The sequence below is a fragment of the Pristiophorus japonicus genome, chromosome 5, assembly GCF_044704955.1.
Source record: "Pristiophorus japonicus isolate sPriJap1 chromosome 5, sPriJap1.hap1, whole genome shotgun sequence".
Classification (NCBI taxonomy): Eukaryota; Metazoa; Chordata; class Chondrichthyes; family Pristiophoridae; genus Pristiophorus; species Pristiophorus japonicus.
Window position 1 is genome coordinate 37,514,201 of NC_091981.1, and position 22,785 is coordinate 37,536,985.

Sequence of the window (22,785 nt, forward strand, 5' to 3'; positions counted from 1 at the left end):
TAGGACGATGCAGCAGGAGAAGCTTGGAGGAAATCCATCCCCCACGGTCCCTGATGGAGCAGCTCAGTAATGATGAAACGTCTCATACAGTTAAACAAAGTGGGAGTAACAAGAATAAACAACACGGCAGGGAGCCCATTAAACAGAAGAGACTAGATGGACTTCACATTTTGTGTCAAAAAACATCCTAATGTTAAAAATCAGTGTCCAGGATTCAAACAGACCTGATAATAAGATATAGTCAAAAAATATTTTTCAGCCAAGTAGATAAAACAATCACAGAAATTTCCATATTTCACACAAAATTCAACAACTTAAGGTCTCGGCCGTGGCTCAGTGATAGCATTCTTGCCTTTGAGTCATGGATTCAAGTCCCACTCCAGAGATTTGAGCACATAATCCAGGCTGACAGTCTCAGTGCCACACTGAGGGAGGGCTGCACTGTCAGAGGTGCCCTCTTTAAGATGAGACATTAAACCAAGCCCCCATATGTCACATAGCAAATTTGTTATTGTGACATGTTTTACAGCTCAGCTGAAATACAACCCATTCTTCATATGATTATCAGCCAATACGTAACTACATTTGGTAAAGTCCATCTGCGACGCTTCCCTTCCCTTCCTCTATTTTTGGGAATAGTCTGTCGACCAATATTTACGATCAGCCTGCTGAATCCCACAGCTACCTTGATTCCACTTCCTCCCATCCCGTTTCCTGTAAGGACTCTATTCCATTCTCCCAGTTTCTCGGTCCCTGTCGTATCTGTTCTGATGACTCCACCTTCCTTACTAGTGCTTCCGATTTGTCCTCCTTTTTCCTCAACCGAGGATTCAACCTCCACGGATGTTGACAGGGCCCTCGACCATGTCCATCCCATTTCACGCACTTCTGCTCACACCCCTTCACCTCCCTCCCAGAACCATGATAGGGTTTCCCTTGTACTCACCCTCCATCCCACCAGCCTTCATATTCAACAGATCATCCTCTGCCATTTCCGCCACCTTCAACGTGATGCCACCATCAAATTCATCTTCCCCCCACCTTTCCGCATTCCAAAGGGAGCGTTCCATCTGCGACACCCAACACCCCCTCCTCATTCCACGGCACCTTCCCATGCAAGCGCAGGAAATGCAACACCTGCTCTTTTACCTCCTCCCTTCCCACTGTCCAGGGCCTCAAACATTCCTTCCAGGTGAAATAGTAATTTACTTGTACTTCTTTCAAGTTAGGATACTATATTCGCTGCTCACGATACGGTCTCCTCTACATTGGAGAAAACAAAAGCAGCTTTGCAGAACACCTTCAAGTGTGACCCTGAGCTTCCAGGCACTTGTCATTATAATTTTTCGCCCCACTCCTACTCTGACCTCTCTGTCCTTGGCCTTGTACACTGTTCTAATAAGGCTCAACGGAAACTCGAGGAACAGCACCTTATCTTTCAATTAGGCACATTACAGCCTTCTGGACTCAACATTGAGTTTAACAATTTCAGATCATAACCACTGCTCCCATTTTGTCAGCAGAGTATCTATTTGTACTGTCCTTTTTCTGTTCTCTCGACTCCGCCCCCGACGGCGGCCGCCCAAAACCAGAACCGGAACTGGGCCCCGCAATTGACCACGTTGTTCATCTGAGGTGCTGGGTGGCAACAGACGGTGGGGGAGAGGCAGCGTAGGGAAACAGACGGTGCGGGGAGAGGCAGCGGCCAGAGAGGAGCGGCAGGAGGAGAGAGGCAGCGGGAGGAGAGAGGCGGCGGGAGGAGAGAGGCGGCGGGAGGAGAGAGGCGGCGGGAGGAGAGAGGCGGCGGGGGGAGAGAGGCAGCGGGGGGAGAGAGGCAGTGGGGGGGAGAGGCAGCGGGGGGAGAGAGGCGGTGGGATAGAGGCGGTCGGAGGTGAGGCAACTGGGGAGAGAGAGAGAGACACGGGGTGAGGGAGGGGGAAGTGGGAGAGAAACATGGATGGGGAGGAGAGAGAGAGACATTGGCAGGTGGAGATAGAGACACAGGGGGATGAGGAAGAGAGAGAGACACGGCGGGGAGAGAGAGACACAGGAGGAGAGAGAGAGAGACACATGGGGTGAGAGAGAGAGACACGGTGGGAGAAAAAGAGAGAGACGGGGGGAGAAAGAGAGAGATGGGTGGGGAGAGAGAGACATGGCAGGAGAGAGAGAGATGGGGGAGAGAGAGACTTGGGGAGGAGGGGACGAGAGAGAGAAAGGGAGAGACACGGGGGTAGGGAGAGACAGATCCGTGGGTAGAGAGTGAGAGACGCGGGGAAGGGTAAGGCGGCAGGGAGAGAGAGACACAGGGTGGTGGGGGGGAAGGGAATGAGAGACACGGCAGGGGCGGGGCAGGGGGAAGAGAGAGAGGAGAAGCAAGAGAAAGGATTGGAGGGGAGAGAGGTAACTCTGGGAAGACGCATCACGTTCTTCCAACCCCCTTTACACCCACACCCGATTTCTCAGAAAGCTTGGTCACTATTCACTTCATATCCAATAAACCCATTAACAATCCGTGACCCACACACAATGCTGCATCTATGGCTCTGGGTTGGGGGCGGTCGGGGGCGGCGGGCCAGGAGTTCATGCACTTGCGCTGGAGTAAGGGAATACAGCTGCGGGAGGCAGTACTTGCTCTGGGGTAAGGGACTTCGGCTGAGGGAGGGATGCACTTGTGCTGGGGTAATGGAGTTTGGCTGGAACTTAGGAGGTTTTTGCTGGGTTGCTGGAGATCTATCTTCTCTGGTTTCTGAAGTCAAAATGGATTGAATTACAATTTGCAAAGTCAGTCAGAACTTGGGCTGGGTGGTTCCAGTTGCACATTCTGCAGAAACTTCAGGGTGTGGCTTATCCTCCAAGGGGACCAATCAGCAATAGATCATGTGATAATGGAGAGCCAATCAGAGACAATGTGGCCATTTTGGCAGTACAAATAAATGCGTGCTTTTGTCAGACAGCAGTTGCTAGTCATGGTTCTGCTTTTGTTATTTACACCCCAACCAGTGGATGTGGTGTATTTGGACTTTCAAAAGGCATTTGACAAGGTCCCACATAAGAGATTGGTGTGCAAAATCAAAGCCCATGGTATTGGAGGTAATGTACTGGCGTGGATAGAGAATTGGTTGGCAGACAGGAAGCAGAGAGTCGGGATAAACGGGTCCTTTTCAGAATTGCAGGCAGTGACTAGTGGACTGCCACAGGGCTCAGTGCTGGGACCACAGCTCTTTACATTATACATTAATGATTTGGATGAAGGAATGGAGTGTAATATCTCCAAGTTTGCAGATGACACTAAACTGGGTGGTGGTGTGAGCTGTGAGGTGGATGCTAAGAGGCTGCAGGGTGATTTGGACAGGTTGGTGAGTGGGCAAATGCATGGCAGATGCAGTATAATGTGGATAAATGTGAGGTTATCCATTTTGGTGGCAGAAACACGAGGGCAGAGTATTATCTGAATGGTGGCAGATTAGGAAAAGTGGAGGTGCAACAAGATCTGGGTGTCATGGTTCACCAGTCATTGAAAGTTGGCATGCAGGTGCAGCAGGCGGTGAAGGCGGCAAATGGCATGTTGGCCTTCATAGCTAGGGGATTTGAGTATAGGAGCAGGGAGGTCTTACTGCAATTGTACAGGGCCTTGGTGAGGCATCACCTGGAATATTGTGTTCAGTTTTGGTCTCCTAATCTGAGGAAGGAATTTCTTCCTATTGAGGGACTGCTGCGAAGGTTCACCAGACTGATTCCAGGGATGGCTGTACTGACATATGAGGAGAGACTGGATCAACTGGGTCTTTATACACTGGAGTTTAGAAGGATGAGAGGGGATCTCATAGAAACGTATAAGATTCTGACGGGACGGGACAGGTTAGATGTGGGAAGAATGTTCCCGATGTTGGGGAAGTCCAGAACCAGGGGACACAGTCTTAGAATAAGGGGTAGGCCATTTAGGACTGAGACGAGGAGGAACTTAATCACTCAGAGCGTGGTTAACCTGTGGAATTCCCTACCGCAGACAGTCGTTGATGCCAGTTCATTGGATATATTCAAGAGGGAGTTAGATATGGCCCTTGCGGCTAAAGGGATCAACGTGTAAGGAGAGAAAGCGGGAAAGGGGGACTGAGGTGAATGATCAGCCATGATAATATTGATTGGTGGTGCAGGCTCGAAGGGCCGAATGGCCTACTCCTGTACCTATTCACTATATTTCTATGTTTCTATCTAAACCCTTCTTTTGTTTCTTTACTTGTCCCATTACCACCCCATTTTTCCTTGCACCATCATCCCTTTTGTCATTTAATCTCTCCTGCCTTCCACCCTATCACACACTTTCCCTTTTGTTCTTTCCTCCCTCCCTCCTTTCCCTGCCTCTGCACTTGCTTAAAGCCTCTTACATTTATAACTTTTCCCAGTTATGATGAAGGGACATTGACCTGAAATATTAACTCTGCTTCTCTATCCTTAGATGCTGTCTGACCTGCTGAGTATTTCCAGCAATTTCTGCTTTTATTTCAGTGTTTCAGTATCCACACACTTTGCTTTTGTACATTTGGTAATTTCTCCCTACAATAAAATGTTGATACGGGAAGGCAACAGCAAAGACCGTTGAAAAACAATTCCAGATGAATTCTTTTGGTAATGGCTGCCTTGCTATTCTCTTTATTTGTCTTTAGAGCAAAGCAAAGTTTCCATAGGTAGACCTGCATCTCCTATGATTCAAAATTTACACCGTTCTCCAGATGAATGAAAGCAATGTGCTATGGAAATTAAAATGATCCTTTGCAATGTAGATTGCATGGGTTGCCTAACACATATTCCTGTGCACTCTGGAAGGCAGAAACTAGCACATCAGCAGAAGGCATCGCATGGGCTAAAATTAGTACATAAGAACATAAAAACGTAAGAAAATAAGAAATAGGAGCAGGAGTAGGCCATTTGGCCCCTCGAGCCTGCTCTGCCATTCAATAAGATCATGGCTGATCTGATCCTGGCTTCAACTCCACTTCCCTGCCCACTCCCCATAACCTGTGACTCCCGAGTAGAAGAGATTATTGATGATTACAGAGAAGCAAAAGGACTACAGCAAATAATCAACAACCCAATTCTTTGATTTACATAATACTTTAGACCGCTTCAAACATAATAAATATAACATAATAATGACAGCTTAGAACCCTCTACAAAACCTTTTAATGAAATTTCAATAAACTTAATGTAACCAATTCTTCTCTTCTTGGAGACCTATCTCACTGTAATAACCCAGAAAGAAACAGTCGAAACAGGAGCACTGCAGAACTGGGAAAGCCATTACTCCAAGAAGACTTTTGATACCTGAAATCAAATACATCTTTTACGCTAGCATGTGGGTTGTGTTTCATTATTTTTTTAACATCTTGCTACCTGGTTCAAATAGCTTGGTCCCGAGAACAACCCTTGGTGACCCTTTCGATGTACACTGCTTTGCAGGCATCCAACACTTCAAAGACAACAAAGCATTACTAGTGCAATTAATATACAATGACTTCTCTTTAGGAGAGCAGCTGTTCTAGATACCACCACCCCTGAAATGTATATATGCTTAGTCTAGTGGCACAAATAGAGATAAATCTGTTTGATCTAATAGGCATTAGATAGAGGTGGCAGCAAGGTAACCAAGTATTCCAGAACACTTGACATTTTAAAAAGACAGGCAGAATGGAAAAGGAGAGGGGTAGCCCTGATTAAAAAAAGGATGATATAATTACAGTAGTGAGAAAGGATCTTTGCTCGAAAGATCATGAAGTAGAAACAATATGGGTAGAGATAAGAAATAACAAGGAGCATAAATACTGGTGAGGGTAGTTTATAGGCCTTCTAGCAGTAGCTATACCATTGGGCAGAGTATTAATCAAGAAATAACAGGAGCTTGCAACAAAGGGAATGCAATAATCATGGAAGTCTTTAATCTTCATCTAGAATCAAATTGGCAAAGGTAATGTGGAGCAGAAGATAAAGGAATGCATTCAAGATAGTTTCCTGGAACAATACATCGTGGAACCAACCAGGGTACAGGCTATTTTAGATCTTGTATTGTGATGAGACAGGGTTAATTAATAATCTCATAGTAAAGGATCCTCTGGGGAAGAGTGATCATAGTACGAGAGAATTTCACATTGAGTTTCAGAGTATAATACTTAAGTCCAAAACCAGAGTCTTAAACTTAAATAAATCCAATTGCATAGGAATGAGGGGTGAGTTGGCTAAGGTAGAATACAAAATTAGATTAAAAGGAATGACAGTAAATAAGCATTTAAAGAAATATTCCAAATATTTTAAAATTCTCAACCAATTGAGAAATAAAAACTCCATGAGAAAAGTGATTCATCCATGGCTAACTAAAGGAGTTAATGATAGTATTAGATTAAAAGAGACTTATAATGTTGCCAAAAACAGTAGTAAGACTGAGGATTGGGAATGATTTAGAAATCAGCAAAAAATCACCAAAAATTGAAAAAAGGGAGAAATAGAATGAGAGTAAATTAGCTTAGACAGCAGAAATTATAATGGGGAATAAGTAAATGACAGTGAAATTAAACAAATACATTGTGTTTGTCTTCACAGAAGACGTAAAAAAAACTCCAGAAAATAGTGGAGAATGAAGGGAATGAGAATGAAGAACTGAAAGAAATTAATATTAGTAAAAACAATAGTACGGGAGAAATTAATGGGACTGAAAGCCGATAAATCCCCTGGACTAAATCCCCAAGGGTTTTGAAAGAGGTGGTTATAGAGATAGTAGATGCATTGGTTGACATCTTCCAAAATTCCATAGATTCTAGAAAGATTCCCACAGATTGGAAGGTAGCAAAAGTAACCCCGCTATTTAAGCAAGGCGGGAGAGAGAAAATGGGAAACTACAGACCAGTTAGCTTGACATCAGTAGTCAGGAAAATGCTAGAATCTGGTAACAAGGCACTTAGAAAATATAATAGAATAGGGCAGAGTCAACACAGATTTATGAAAGGGAAATCATGTTTGACAAATCTGTTAGAGTCTTTTGAGGTTGTAAGTAGCAGAATAGATAAGGGGGAACCAGTGGATGTGGTGTATTTGGATTTTCACAAGTCAGTCGATAAGAGGTTATTAAACAAAATTTGAGCTCATGGGATTGGGGGTAATATACTAGCATGGATTGAGGACTGGTTAACAGACAGAAATAGAGAGTAGGAATAAACGGGTCATTTTCGGGTTGGCAGACTGTAACTAGTGGGGTGCCGCAAAGATTAGTGCTTGTGCCTCAGCTATTCACAATCTATATCAATGATTTGGATGAGGGGAACAAATGTAATATATCCAAGTTTACTGATGATACAAAGCTAGGTGGGAATGTAAGTTGTGAGGAGGACATAAAGAGACTTCAAGGGGATATAGACAGGCTAAGTGAGTGGGCAAGAACATGGCAAATGGAATACAATGCGGAGAAATGTAAAGTTATCCACTAAGGTCGGAAAAATAGAAAAGCAGAATATTTTTTAAACAACAACTTATATATAAATAACTCCTTTAACGTAGTGAAACATCCTAAGGCGCTTCACTGAGTATTATGAGATAAAAATTTGAAACCGAGCCGCATAAGGAGAAATTAGGGCGGGTGACCAAAAGCTTGCTCATAGAGATAGGTTTTAAGGAGCATCTTGAAGGAGAATAGAGTGGTGGAGAGGTTTAGGCAGGGAATTCCAGAGCTTAGAGCCTAAGCAACAGAAGGCATGGCCACCAATGGTTGAGCGATTGAGAATCAGAAATGTTCAAGAGGGCAGAATTAGAGAAGCACAGACATCTCGGGGGTTGTGGGGCTGGAGGAAATTACAGAGATAGGGAGAGGCGAGACCATAGAGGGATTTGAAAACAAGGATGAGAACTTTGAAATTGAACCGTTGCTTAACTGGGAGCCAATATAAGTCAGCGAGCACAGGGGTGATGGGTGAGCGGAACTTGGTGCGAGTTAAGACACGGGCTGCCAAGTTTTGGGTCACCTCTAGTTTACGTAGGGTAGAATGTGGGAGGGCAACCAGGAGTGTGCTGGAATAATCAAGTCTAGAGGTAACAAAGGCATGGATGAGGGCTTCAGCAGCAAATGAGCCGAGGCAAGGGCGGGAGACAGGCAATGTTATGGAGGTGGAAATAGGCGATCTTAGTTATGCTGCAGATATGTGGCCGAAAGCTCATTTCAGGGTCAAATATGACACCAAGGTTGCGAACAGTCTTGTTCAGCCTCAGACAGAAGTTGGGAAGAGGAGTGAAATTAGTGGCTAGGGAAAGGAGTTTGTGGCAGGGACCGAAAACAATTACTTTGGTCTTCGCAATATTCAATTGGAGAAAATTTCTGCTCATCCAGAGCTGGATGTCAGACAAGCAGTCTGACAATTTAGTGATTGAGGAGGGGGTCAAGAGAAGCGGTAGTGAGGTAGAGCTAAGTGTCATCTGCGTACATGTGGAAACAGATGCTGTGTTTTCGGACGATGTCGCCAAGGGGCAACATGTAGATGAGAAATAGGAGGGGGGCAAGGATAGAAGCTTGGGGGACACCAGAGGTAACGATGCGGGGGTGGGAAGAGAGATTGTTGCAGGCGATTCTCTGGCTATGATTCGATAGATAAGAATGGAGCCAGGTGAGTGCATTCCCACCCAGCTGGATGACAGTGGACAGGTGTTGGAGGAGGATTCAGTGGTCAACTGTGTCAAAGGCTGCAGACATGTCAAGAACGCCGAGGAGGGATAGTGTACCTTTGTCAGTCACAAAGGATATCATTCATAACTTTGATGAGGGCCGTTTTGGTACTATGGCAGGTGCAGAAATCAGATTGGAGGGATTCAAACATGGAATTGCGGGAAAGATGGGCATGGATTTAGGAGGCGGCTGCATGTTCAACGACTTTGGAGAGCAAAGGGAGGTTGGAGATGGGGTGTTAGTTTTCAAGAACGGAGGGGTTGAGGAATGGTTTTTTGAGGCGATGGATGATGACGGCAAATTTGAGGGGGTGAGAGATTGGGAAATGTTGTTCAGAAGGACCTGGGTGTCCTTGTACACAAATCACTGAAAGTTAACATGCAGGTACAGCAAGCAATTAAGAGGGTGTGACTTTTTGGAATTCTCAAACCAGAGTGCTGTGGGTGTTCACTCATTGATATATACAAGACGGAAACTGATACATTTTTGAATATTAAGGGAATCAAGGGATATGAGGACAGTGCAGGAAAGTGGAGTGGAGGTAAAACATCAGCCATGAACTTATTGAATGGCAGAGCAGGCTCGATGGGCCGAATGGCCCAATCCTGCTCCTAATTCTTACGTTCTAACCCGTTCTGAGTCACTTTGCCTCTGATGAAGCCAATCAGAATGAGAGGGCGTCGGCTTTGTGGCTCTGACTTGCTTCCCATTTACTGCACATACGTGGAAATCCGAGGCTTCCACTCCATCAATGTGCAGCTGGTGTGCCACCACAATAAGATTTTTATTCAGGTGTGTGCAAGATTCCCAGGCAGCAACCATGACGTTTTTATCCTGTGGCAGTCCAAGCTCCCTGATTTCTTCGAACCTGCAAGCAGATTTAAGGGATGGCTGCTAGGCGATAACGGATACCCACTGCAAACTTGACACCCGTCAGAAACCCCAACACCGAATCACAACAGCGCTACAATGAATGCCATGTCACCAACAGATGTGTGATTGAACAGGCCAGGTGAAGATGCACTTCAGGTACCTCGGCAGATACGCACAAGCCAGGGGCTCCAGGATGGTCATGGTTTCCTATGCTCTACACATTGCAAAACAGCAAGACTTGAACCTGCAGGAAGAATAGAAGAGCTCAGATCCTCCTTGGACAATTCGGAGGGGGAAGAAGAAGAGGAGGAGGAGGGTGATGCACCCCTAGCTGCTCACACTGTTGCCCAAGATGCCAGATATGAGTGGACCCATGTCACCAGAAAATGCAACGGCCACTCTTCCCTCTCCGCAACCTAATGCCACTGGGACAAAGCAGTCCTGCAACCAACCAATCACTCCGTGAATATCTCTCCCATTGGTCTCCATCAATTCATGTCTTCACATTCACCATCAAAAAAGTTAGAATATAACATAAGAATTAGGAGCAGGAGTGAGCCATTTGGCCCCTTGAGCATACTCCGCCATTCAGTAAGATTATGGCTGATTATCAACCTCAACTCCACTTTCCTGTACTATCCCCATATCCCTTGATCCCTTAATATCCAAAAATCTATCAACCTCTGTCTTGAATATAATCACGACTGAACCTCCACAGCCCTCTAGGGTAGATCATTCTAAAGATTCACCACCCTCTGAGGGAAGAAACTTCTCCTCATCTTAGTCCTAAATGGTGGACCCTTTATTCTGAGACTGTGACCCCCTGGTTCTATACTCCCCAGGCAGGGGAAATATGAGATGAACTTTCATTCTTCTAAACTCTGGAGAATATAGGCCTATTCTACTCCATCTCTCAAAGGACAATCCCCCCATCCCAGGAATAAGTCTGGTGAACGTTTGTTGCACTCCCTCCATGGCAAGTATATCCTTCTATAGATAAGGAGGCCAAAACTGTACACAATACTCCAGGTGTGGTCTCAACAGGGCCCTAAATAATTACTCTTATATTCAAGTCCTCTTGTAATAAAGGCCAACATACCATTTGCTTTCTTAACTACCTGTATGTTAACATTCAGTAATTTGTGTACAAGGACACCTAGATTCCTCTGAACAACAACATTTCCCAATTGCTCACCATTTAAAAAATACTCTGCTTTTCTACTTTGCCGACCAAAGTGTTCGTGACTTCTGCTGTCTTGGCCCTAAGCTCTGGAATTCCCGGCCGAAACCTCTCCGCCTCTCTATCCTCCTTCAAGACCCTCCTTAAAAACCTACCTCTTTGACTAAGCTTTTGGTCACCTGCCCTAATATTTCCTTATATGGCTCAGTGTCAAATTTTTATCTCATAATACTCCTGTGAAGCGCCGTGGATTGTTTCACTACATTATTCATTCATTCATTCATAGGCAGTCCTTCGCAAACGAGGAAGACTTGCTTCCACTCTAAAAAAGAGTTCGTAGGTGACTGAACAGTCCAATACAAGAATTACAGTCTCTGTCAATGGTGGGACAAACAGTCGTTGAAGCAAAAGATGGGTGGGACTGGTTTGCCGCACGCTCTTTCTGCTGCCTGCGCTTAGTTTCTGCATACTATCGGCGATGAGACTCGAGGTGCTCAGCGCCCTCCCAGATGCACTTCCTCCACTTAGGGCGGTCTTTGGCCAGGGACTCCCAGGTGTCGGTGGGGATGTTGCATTTTATCAAGGAGGCTTTGAGGGTGACCTTGAAACATTTCCTCTGCCCATCTTGGGCTTGTTTGCTGTGAAGGAGTTCCGAGTAGAGCGCTTGCTTTGGGAGTCTTGTGTCAGGCATGCAAACAATGTGGCCCGCCCAGCGGAGCTGATCAAGTGTGATCAGTGCTTCAATGCTGGGGATGTTGGCCTGGTTGAGGATGCTAACGTTGGTGCATCTGACCTACCAGGGGATTTGCAGGATCTTGGCAGACATCGTTGGTGGTATTTCTCCAGCGATTTGAGGTGCCTACTGTATATGGTCCATGTCTCTGAGCCATACAGAAGGGTGGATATCACTACAGCCTGTACAGCACCATGAGCTTGGTGGCAGATTTGAGGGCCTGATCTTCGAACACTCTTTTCCTCAGGAGGCTGAAGGCTGCACTGACGCACTGGAGGTGGTGTTGAATCTCGTTGTCAATGTCTGCCCTTGTTGAAAAGAGGCTCCCGACGTATGGAAATGGTCCACGTTGTCCAGGGTCTCGCCATGGATCTTGAAGACTGAGGGGGGCAGTGCTGTGCAGCGGGGACAGGCTGGCGCAAGACCTTTGTCTTAAAGATGTTTAGTGTAAGGCCCATGCTTTCGGACGCCTCAGTGAAAATGTTGACTATGACTTGGAGTTCAGCCTCTGAATGTTAAGCCGTCTATAATGCTGCCTTGCTGCTCCAGAGTTGGGTTGTTGTTTTAGGCTCAGAAATGCCCTGTGCTTGCAATCTATTAGCTCTGGGATCTCCTGGTCATTCTCATCAAACCAGTCCTGGTGTCCCTGGTTGAGGGCCTCTTCCCTCCTGCGGCAACTGGACCTCTTCTCCTCCAACGGCGTTTGGGCCTCTTCTGCCCCACGCTCCCCACAGGCCTATCTCACGCTCCCCACTGGACGTGGTCATCTCAGCTGCTCCACCCCATCCGCGACGGTGCCCGGTGAGCTTCCAACCACATGTTTGGGCCCACCTCACGCTCCCCAATAGACGTGGCCTCCTCCCCTCCAGCGGTGACTGGGCCTCTCCCCCTCCACTGACGACCTGGCCTCACTACATTAAGGGCGCTACATAAATACAAGTTATTGTTGTTTAAAAAATACTCTGGGCTGGACTTTCCACTTATCGCTAGGGCACAACAAATGGGCGATGTTCCAGCCTTAGCAATGGTTCAGCTCTCAGGATCGCTGGACGATTACCCATTTTTCAGATCGCTACTTTCATCTTTTTTGGGGGGGGGCAATAGCTCAGCGATAGCTCAACGATGTGGATTGCGCCTTAGCGATGTGAAATGGACCTCAGTGATGTGGAAGGCAAGGCATCCCGAGCAACGGCCTTTCTGCACATGCGTTTTTTTTTTTGCGAAGCAGTCTTCCCGTGATTCGGGAGTCAGTGGTCTTCCAGGCATGCACAGAAGGTAAGAGGGGAGAGAGAGAGAGCGAGAGAGTGAGAGAGAAAGGCATTGGAGAGTAGATAGAGATAGAGGTAGAGAGAGTGAGAGATATAGAGAGAGAGAGAGAGAAAAGTTAAAAGCGATTAATTTGTTATTAATATTATGTTAGGGCATGAGTCTGATTGTGGGCAGGAGGTGGAGGGGAGGGAGAGGGCAAAACCTTTCTCTGATGAAGCCAATGAGGCTCTAGTAAGTGAGGTCCATAGCCGGTGGGGCCAACTAACCCAGGGTGGGCGTGGGAAACATCCACCCCGGGCCTACCGCAAACTGTGGAGCGAGATCGCCGACGTGCTCTCAGCGGTGTCCAATGAGGCGAGGGGTCTGGACCAGTGCCGCAAGCGCTGGAATAGCCTGGTTGCTTCGGCAAGAGTAAGCATTAAATATATTTTACATTGTAATGATCCACATAATTATGCAAATCTCCTGGATTGAAATTAAGCTGGTTATTCTTGCATAATAACCCCTGCTAAGATCTGGGCAGGGCTCAGAACTTGAGCCCTTAAGTCTTTTTAAGTCTAATTTTGGCACCGTCTCCTTTTGGATTACATTGGTGGATAAGGCATGACTGAGCAATGAGGGTTCCGGTCACCTTTACCCAGACTGTGTGAGTCTCTCCGGTTGCTGTCACTTACACAGTAAGCTAGCCTGGACTGGGGGAGAGCAGCCCTGGCTCACTATCTGCCCTGAGACACTTTCAGACATTAGCTCCTGTAATTCCCGAACGGTCCTGATAACCTCCTCACCCGCCCTGGGGGCCCTCATGGTGATCAAGATGTTTTGTGTCAAGCATTAGATCCTAAACACGATGTTGTGAAATATTTGATCCGAACCTAGATGTTATAACTATGCATCAATTGTGGATACAAACCGTATGAGCATATAATGTTAGAACTGGTTGTCTTTCAATGATAATACCTGACCTCATGCCATGCTCTTGTCACGTTTGCAGAGGAAGATATCTCACAACAGAACAGAGAAGAGGCACATCGGAGGAGGTCCTGCTCAGCTACAGCTGCTCACAGACCTCGAGGAGCCTGCAGCGGCACTTGTGGGGACCCACAATCGTTCGTCCACCACCCGTGGTGTTGCAGAACCCTCTCTTGCGTCACGTGAGTAATGCGCAAAGCAGTGTTAATTCAAAGTAATGTAACATCATTTCATTATAATAGAAACATAGAAACATAGAAAATAGGTGCAGGAGCAGGCCATTCAGCCCTTCGAGCCTGCACCGCCATTCAATGAGTTCATGGCTGAACATGCAACTTCAGTACCCCATTCCTGCTTTCTCACCATACTCCGTGATCCCCCTAGTAGTAAGGACTACATCGAACTTCTTTTTGAATACATTTAGTGAATTGGCCTCAACAACTTTCTGTGGTAGAGAATTCCACAGGTTCACCACTCTCTGGGTGAAGATGTTTCTCCTCATCTCGGTACTAAATGGCATTCCCCTTATCCTTAGACTGTGACCCCTGGTTCTGGACTTCCCCAACATTGGGAACATTCTTCCTGCATCTAACCTGTCTAAACCAGTCAGAATTTTAAACGTTTCTATGAGATCCCCTCTCATTCTTCTGAACTCCAGTGAATACAAGCCCAGTGGTCCAGTCTTTCTTGATAGGTCAGTCCCGCCATCCCGGGAATCTGTCTGGTGAACCTTCGCTGCACTCCCTCAATAGCAAGAATGTCCTTCCTCAAGTTAGGTGACCAAAACTGTACACAATACTCCAGATGTGGCCTCACCAAGGCCCTGTACAACTGTAGTAACACCTCCCTGCCCCTGTACTCAAATCCCCTCGCTATGAAGGCCAACATGCCATTTGCTTTCTTAACCGCCTGCTGTGCCTGCATGCCAACCTTCAATGACTGATGTACCATGACACCCAGGTCTCTTTGCACCTCCCCTTTTCCTAATCTGTCGCCATTCAGATAATAGTCTGGCTCTCTGTTTTTACCACCAAAGTGGATAACCTCACATTTATCCACGTTATACTTCATCTGCCATGCATTTGCCCACTCACCTAACCTATCCAAGTCACTCTGCAGCCTCATAGCGTCCTCCTTGCAACTCATACTGCTACCCAACTTAGTGTCATCCGCAAATTTGGAGATACTACACATAATCCCCTCGTCTAAATCATTAATGTACAATGTAAACAGCTGGGGCCGCAGCACAGAACCTTGCGGTACCCCACTAGTCACTGCCTGCCATTCTGAAAAGTACCCATTTACTCCTACTCTTTGCTTCCTATTTGCCAACCAGTTCTCAATCCACATCAGCACACTACCCCCAATCCCATGTGCTTTAACTTTGCACATTAATCTCTTGTGTGGGACCTTGTCGAAAGCCTCCTGAAAGTCTCAATACACCACATCAACTGGTTCTCCCTTGTCCACTTTACTGGAAACATCCTCAAAAAATTCCAGAAGTTTAGTCAAGCATGATTTCCCTTTCACAAATCCATGCTGACTTGGACATATCATGTCACCTCTTTCCAAATGCGCTGCTATGACATCCTTAATAATTGATTCCATCATTTTACCCACTACTGATGTCAGGCTGACTGGTACATATTTCCATTTTCTCTCCCCCCTCCTTTTTAAAAAAGTGGGATTACATTGGCTAACCTCCACTCCATAGGAACTGATCCAGAGTCTATGGAATGTTGGAATGTGACTGTCAATGCATCCGCTATTTCCAAGGCCACCTCCTTAAGTACTCTGGGATGCAGACCATCAGGCCCTGGGGATTTATCGGCCTTCAATCCATCAATTTCCCCAACACAATTTCCTGACTAATAAGGAGTTCCCTCAGTTCCTCATTCTTACTAGACCCTCTGACCCCTTTTATACCGGAAGGTTGTTTGTGTCCTCCTTAGTGAATACCGAACCAAAGTACTTGTTCTATTGGTCTGCCATTTCTTTGTTCCCAGTTATGACTTCCCCTGATTCTGACTGCAGGGGACCTATATTTGTCTTTACTAACCTTTTTCTCTTTACCTATCTATAGAAGCTTTTGCAGTCCATTTTAATGTTCCCTGCAAGCTTCCTCTCGTACTCTATTTTGCCTGCCCTAATCAAACCCTTTGTCCTCCTCTGCTGAGTTCTAAATTTCTCCCAGTCCCCGGGTTCGCTGCTATTTCTGGCCAATTTGTATGCCACTTCCTTGGCTTTAATACTATCCCTGATTTCCCTTGATAGCCACGGTTGAGCCACCTTCCCTTTTTTATTTTTACGCCAGACAGGGATGTACAATTGTTGTATTTCATTCATGCGGTCTCTAAACGTCTGCCATTGCCCATCCACTGTCAACCCCTAATGTATCATTCGTCAATCTATCCTAGCCAATTCACGCCTCATACCTTCAAGGTTACCCTTCTTTAATTTTGGACCATGGTCTCTGACTTAACTGTTTCATTCTCCATCCTAATGTAGAATTCCACCATATTATGGTCACTCTTCCCCAAGGGGCCACGCACAACGAGAATGCTAATTATTCCTCTCTCATTACACAACACCCAGTCTAAGATGGCTCCCCACCCTAGTTGGTTCATAGAAACATAGAAACATAGAAAATAGGTGCAGGAGCAGGCCATTCAGCCCTTCTAGCCCGCACCGCCATTCAATGAGTTCATGGATGAACATGAAACCTCAGTACCCCCTTCCTGCTTTCTCGCCATAACCCTTGATCCCCCGAGTAGTAAGGACTTCATCTAACTCCCTTTTGAATATATTTAGTGAATTGGCCTCAACTACTTTCTGTGGTAGAGAATTCCACAGGTTCACCACTCTCTGGGTGAAGAAGTTTCTCCTCATCTCGGTCCTAAATGGCTTACCCCTTATCCTCAGACTGTGACCCCTGGTTCTGGACTTCCCCAACATTGGGAACATTCTTCCTGCATTTAACCTGTCTAAACCCGTCAGAATTTTAAACGTTTCTATGAGGTCCCCTCTCATTCTTCTGAACTCCAGTGAATACAAGCCCAGTTGATCCAGTCTTTCTTGATAGGTCAGTCCCGCCATCCCGGGAATCAGTCTGGTGAATCTTCACTGCACTCCCTCAATAGCAAGAATGTCCTTCCTCAAGTTAGGAGACCAAAACTGTACACAATACTCCAGGTGTGGCCTCACCAAGGCCCTGTACAACTGTAGCAACACCTCCCTGCCCCTGTATTCAAATCCCCTCGCTATGAAGGCCAACATGCTATTTGCTTTCTTAACCGCCTGCTGTACCTGCATGCTAACCTTCAATGACTGATGTACCATGACACCCAGGTCTCGTTGCACCTTCCCTTTTCCTAATCTGTCACCATTCAGATAATAGTCTGTCTCTCTGTTTTTACCACCAAAGTGGATAACCTCACATTTATCCACATTATACTTCATCTGCCATGCATTTGCCCACTCACCTAACCTATCCAAGTCACTCTGCAGCCTAATAGCATCCTCCTCGCAGCTCACACTGCCACCCAACTTAGTGTCATCCGCAAATTTGGAGATATTGCATTTAATCCCCTCGTCTAAATCATTAATGTACAATGTAAACAGCTGGGGCCCCAGCACAGAACCTTGCGGCACCCCACTAGTCACTGCCTGCCATTCTGAAAAGTACCCGTTTACTCCTACTCTTTGCTTCCTGTCTGACAACCAGTTCTCAATCCACGTCAGCACACTACCCCCAATCCCATGTGCTTTAACTTTGCACATTAATCTCTTGTGTGGGACCTTGTCGAAAGCCTTCTGAAAGTCCAAATATACCACATCAACTGGTTCTCCTTTGTCCACTTTACTGGAAACATCCTCAAAAAATTCCAGAAGATTTGTCAAGCATGATTTCCCTTTCACAAATCCATGCTGACTTGGACCTATCATGTCACCATTTTCCAGATGCACTGCTATGACATCCTTAATAATTGATTCCATCATTTTACCCACTACTGAGGTCAGGCTGACCGGTCTATAATTCCCTGTTTTCTCTCTCCCTCCTTTTTTAAAAAGTGGGGTTACATTGGCTACCCTCCACTCCATAGGAACTGATCCAGAGTCAATGGAATGTTGGAAAATGACTGTCAATGCATCCGCTATTTCCAAGGCCACCAATTAAGTACTCTGGGATGCAGTCCATCAGGCCCTGGGGATTTATCGGCCTTCAATCCCATCAATTTCCCCAACACAATTTCCCGACTAATAAAGATTTCCCTCAGTTCCCCCTCCTTACTGGACCCTCTGACCCCTTTTATATCCGGAAGGTTGTTTGTATCCTCCTTAGTGAATACCGAACCAAAGTTCCTCGACATATGGGTCTAGAAAACTCCAGGATATCCTCCTGCACCGTATTGCTACCAGTTTGGTTAGCCCAATCTATGTGCATATTAAAATCACCCATGATAACTGCAGCACTTTTATTGCATGCACCTCTAATTTCCTGTTTGATGCCCTCCCCAACATCACTACTACTGTTTGGAGGTCTGTACACAACTCCCACTTGCGATTTCTGCCCTTTGGTATTCTGGAGCTCCACCCATACCGATTCCACATCATCCAAGCTAATGTCTTTTCGTACAATTGCATTAATTTCCTCTTTAACCAGCAACGCCACCCAGCCTCCTTTTCCTTTCTGTCTATCCTTCCTAAATGTTGAATACCCTTGGATGTTGAGTTCCCAGCCTTGGTCACCCTGGAGCCATGTCTCCGTGATGCCAATCACATCGTATCCGTTAACTGCTATCTGCACTGTTGATTCGTCCACCTTATTCCGAATACTCCTCGCATTGAGGCACAGAGCCTTCAAGCTTGCCTTTTTAACACACTTTGACCCTTTAGAATTTTGCTGCAAAGTGGCCCTTTTTGTTTTTTGCCTTGGGTTTCTCTGCCCTCCACTTTTACTCATCTCCTTTCTGTCTTTTGCTTATGTCTCCATTTTGTTTCCCTCTGTCTCCCTGCATTGGTTCCCATCCCCCTGCCATATTAGTTTAACTCCTCCCCAACAGCACTAGCAAACACTCCTCCTAGGACATATGTTCCAGGCTTAGGTGCAGACTGTCCAGTTTGTACTGGTCCCACCTCCCCCAGAACCGGTTCCAATGCCCCAGGAATTTGAATCCTTCCCTGGTGCACCACTGCTCAAGCCACGTATTCATCTGAGCTATCCTGAGATTCCTACTCTGACTAGCACGTGGCACTGGTAGCAATACCGAGATTCCTACTTTTGAGGTCCTACTTTTTAATTTAACTCCTAGCTCCTTAAATTCATCTCATACGACCTCATCCCGTTTTTTACCTATATCGTTGGTACCAATGTGCACCACTACAACTGGCTGTTCTCCCTCCCTTTTCAGAATCTCCTGCACCCGCTCAGAGACATCCTTGACCCTTGCACCAGGGAGGCAACATACCATCCTGGAGTCTCGGTTGCGACCGCAGAAACGCCTATCTATTCCCCTTACAATTGAATCCCTGTCACTATCGCTCTCCCACTCTTTTTCCTGCCCTCCTGTGCAGCAGAGCCAGCCACCATGCCATGAACTTGGCTGCTGCTGCTCCCCCCGATGAGTCATCCCCCTCAACAGTACTCAAAGCGGTGTATCTGTTTTGCAGGGGGATGACCGCAGGGGATCCCTGCACTACCTTCCTTGCACTGCTCTTCCTGTTGGTCTTCCATTCCCTATCTGGCTGTGGAGCCTTTACCTGCGGTAAGACCAACTCGCTAAACATGCTATTCACGTCATTCTCAGCATCGTGGATGCTCCAGAGTGAATCCACCTTCAGCTCCAATTCCAAAACGCGGTCTGTCAGGAGCTGGAGGCGGATACACTTCCCGCACACGTAGTCATCAGGGAGTGTCCCTGATTTCCCACATAGTACAGGAGGAGCATAACACGTGTCCGAGCTCTCCTGCCATGACTTAACCCTTAGATACACTTAAATTGGCGACAACAATGCTAAAGTTTACTCACTGTTATGGAAGAGAAAAAAGAAAAATTACTCTCCAATCACCAGCCAATCACTTACCCCCTTGGCTGTGACGTCACCTTTCTATTTCTTTCTACTTCTTTTTTGCCTTCTCCCTGTAGCTGCACAAGCTGGGCCTCTCCACGCATCTTTTCGACGCTGGGCCCCGGACTCCCTGCTGTGCCTTTATAGGCCTCTCGCCGAAGTCCCAACTGCCTCTCCACGCATCTTCTCGACGCTGGGCCCCGGACTCCCTGCTGTGCCTTTATAGGCCTCTCGCCGAAGTCCCGACTGCCTCTCCACGCACCTCCTCGACGCTGGGCCCCGGACTCCATGCTGTGCCTTTATAGGCCTCTCGCCGAAGTCCCAACTGCCTCTCCACGCACCTCCTCGACGCTGGGCCCCGGACTCCTTGCTGTGCCTTTTCTAGGCCTCTCGCCGAAGTCCCGACTGCCTCTCCACGCACCTCCTCGACGCTGGGCCCCGGACTCCCTGCTGTGCCTTTTATAGGCCTCTCGCCGAAGTCCCGACTGCCTCTCCACGCACCTCCGCGCCTCTGACATATACAAATGATGTCATGTTATGCATGCAGCTTCTGTGCTACTCTCAGGTTAACAACATAAGAACATAAGAAATAGGAGAAGGAGGAGGCCATCTGGACCCTCGCACCTGCTCCACCATTTGATCAGATCATGGCTGATCTGATGTAGGGCTCAGCTCCACTTCCCTGTCCGCTCTACTTCCCTGTCCATTCCCCATAAACCTTCACTCACTTATCATTCTGTATATCTCCGACTCAAATATAGTCACTGATCCAGCCTCCACAACTCTCTGGGGCAGTGAGTTCCACATAGATGTACCACCATATGTACTACCATATGATGCATTAATATGTAACGTCTCTCGATCACATTTATTGCAGTAGTGCTGCTCCTCCTACATATGCCAGCACAGCTCAAGAATCATGTGTACTCTTCTGTTCTAATAAGCTCAATTGTGTTTTGCAGGTCACACAGCTCCAGAGGTGCATAGGGAGGCCGCACCTGCACCTGTCCCTACCCATTGCAGGTGGTCATCACCACGGGTGCTGAGGAGGAGGAGACCACCGAGCCAGATGCCTCTTGCATCTCTGAAGATATTGTACCTGCGGCCACTTCATCATCGTCTTCGACAGAAGAAGTAGCAGGCCCAAGCGGCTTGCAGTAGGCGACTCCAAGGCATACAATGCCACGCCACCCCACGGAGGTTGAGTCAGTGAGGTCGGCACGCGCCGCGATGGACAGATCGATACGAGGGCATGTACTGACTGTGTATGGAGAGCGTCACGATAAGTTGCGATCTCCTCCAGAAGTTTGGTGGGTTGACGGGGAACATTGCCAGGATGTCCGCTCGCATATCGGAGGATATGCAGCTGATGCTCAGGGAAATGCGTGAACAGACCGCCGCCATCCATGCCTTGCGGCATGCGTGACTGGTGGGAGACGGCACTGCACTCCAAGATGCCATCCCACTAACCGCCAGCACAGATGCGAGTCAGGAGGAAGAACTTCCTTCTGGCTCGGAAGTCGTTTCATCAGAAACATCTTCTCCTCCAGCACCCCCTGAGAGGATCCTGCTACCGTCACCATCACCCCCGCCCCCCGCCCACCTCCCCACAAAGTAGGAAATCTTGAGGTCGCCTACTGCAAGTCGTTCTGGTGCTGTTACTCGGGGATTAAACTGGGGTGCTAAGACACAGGGAGGGTGTACAGGATCTAGAGGGAAGCATGGCTGCAGGTAGGGAGGGGGTACTTTATTGTTGTATGTTCTTGTTGTTGTTTACATTTATTGTTTGGTGACTGTTGGGGGTGGGGTGGGGTGAGGGGGGGTGTTAGTTAAAAAAAAATTGTTAAATTGATAAAATTATTAAAACATTTTATTGAATTTTACAATTGTTGTGCAGTGTCTTCTAATAACATAAGGTAAGGTAAAACATGAATACAATTATTGGAAAACAATGGCCAGGCCAAGCAAGGATGTAACGTAACATAAGAACATAAGAACATAAGAATTAGGAACAGGAGTAGGCCATCTAGCCCCTCGAGCCTGCTCCGCCACTCAACAAGATCATGGCTGATCTGGACGTGGACTCAGCTCCACTTACCCGCCCGATCCCCATAACCCTTAATTCCCTTATTGGTTAAAAATCTATCTATCTGTGATTTCAATACATTCAATGAGCTAGCCTCAACTGCTTCCCTGGGCAGAGAATTCCACAGATTCACAACCCTCTGGGAGAAGAAATTCCTTCTCAACTCGGTTTTAAATTGACTCCCCCGTATTTTGAGGCTGTGCCCCCTAGCTCTAGTCTCCCCGACCAGTGGAAACAACCTCTCTGCCTCTATCTTGTCTATCCCTTTCATTATTTTAAATGTTTCTATAAGATCACCCCTCATCCTTCTGAACGCCAACGAGTAAAGACCCAGTCTACTCAATCTATCATCATAAGGTAACCCCCTCATCTCCGGAATCAGCCGAGTGAATCGTCTCTGTACCCCCTCCAAAGCTAATATATCCTTCCTTAAGTAAGCAGACCAAAACTGCACGCAGTACTCCAGGTGCGGCCTCACCAATACCCTGTACAGTTGCAGAAGGACCTCCCTGCTTTTGTACTCCATCCCTCTCGCAATGAAGGCCAACATTCCATTCGCCTTCCTGATTACCTGCTGCACTTGCAAACTAACTTTTTGGGATTCATGCACAAGGACCCCCAGGTCCCTCTGCACCGCAGCATGTTGTAATTTCTCCCCATTCAAATAATATTCCCTTTTACTGTTTTTTTTTCCAAGGTGGATGACCTCACATTTTCCGACATTGTATTCCATCTGCCAAACCTTAGCCCATTTGCTTATCCTATCTAAATCTCTTTGCAGCCTCTCTGTGTCCTCTACACAACCCGCTTTCCCACTAATCTTTGTGTCATCTGCAAATTTTGTTACACTACACTCTGTCCCCTCTTCCAGGTCATCTATGTATATTGTAAACAGTTGTGGTCCCAGC

The 22,785-nt window shown here is 46.8% G+C and overlaps 1 protein-coding gene across 1 annotated transcript in view; it reads right to left on the reverse strand.

Moving 5' to 3' along the window:
* Window positions 1-22,785, reverse strand: part of LOC139264064 (collagen alpha-6(VI) chain-like) — a 178,460-nt gene that overhangs the window by 143,187 nt on the left and 12,488 nt on the right. The gene's annotated exons all lie outside the window — the stretch shown is intronic.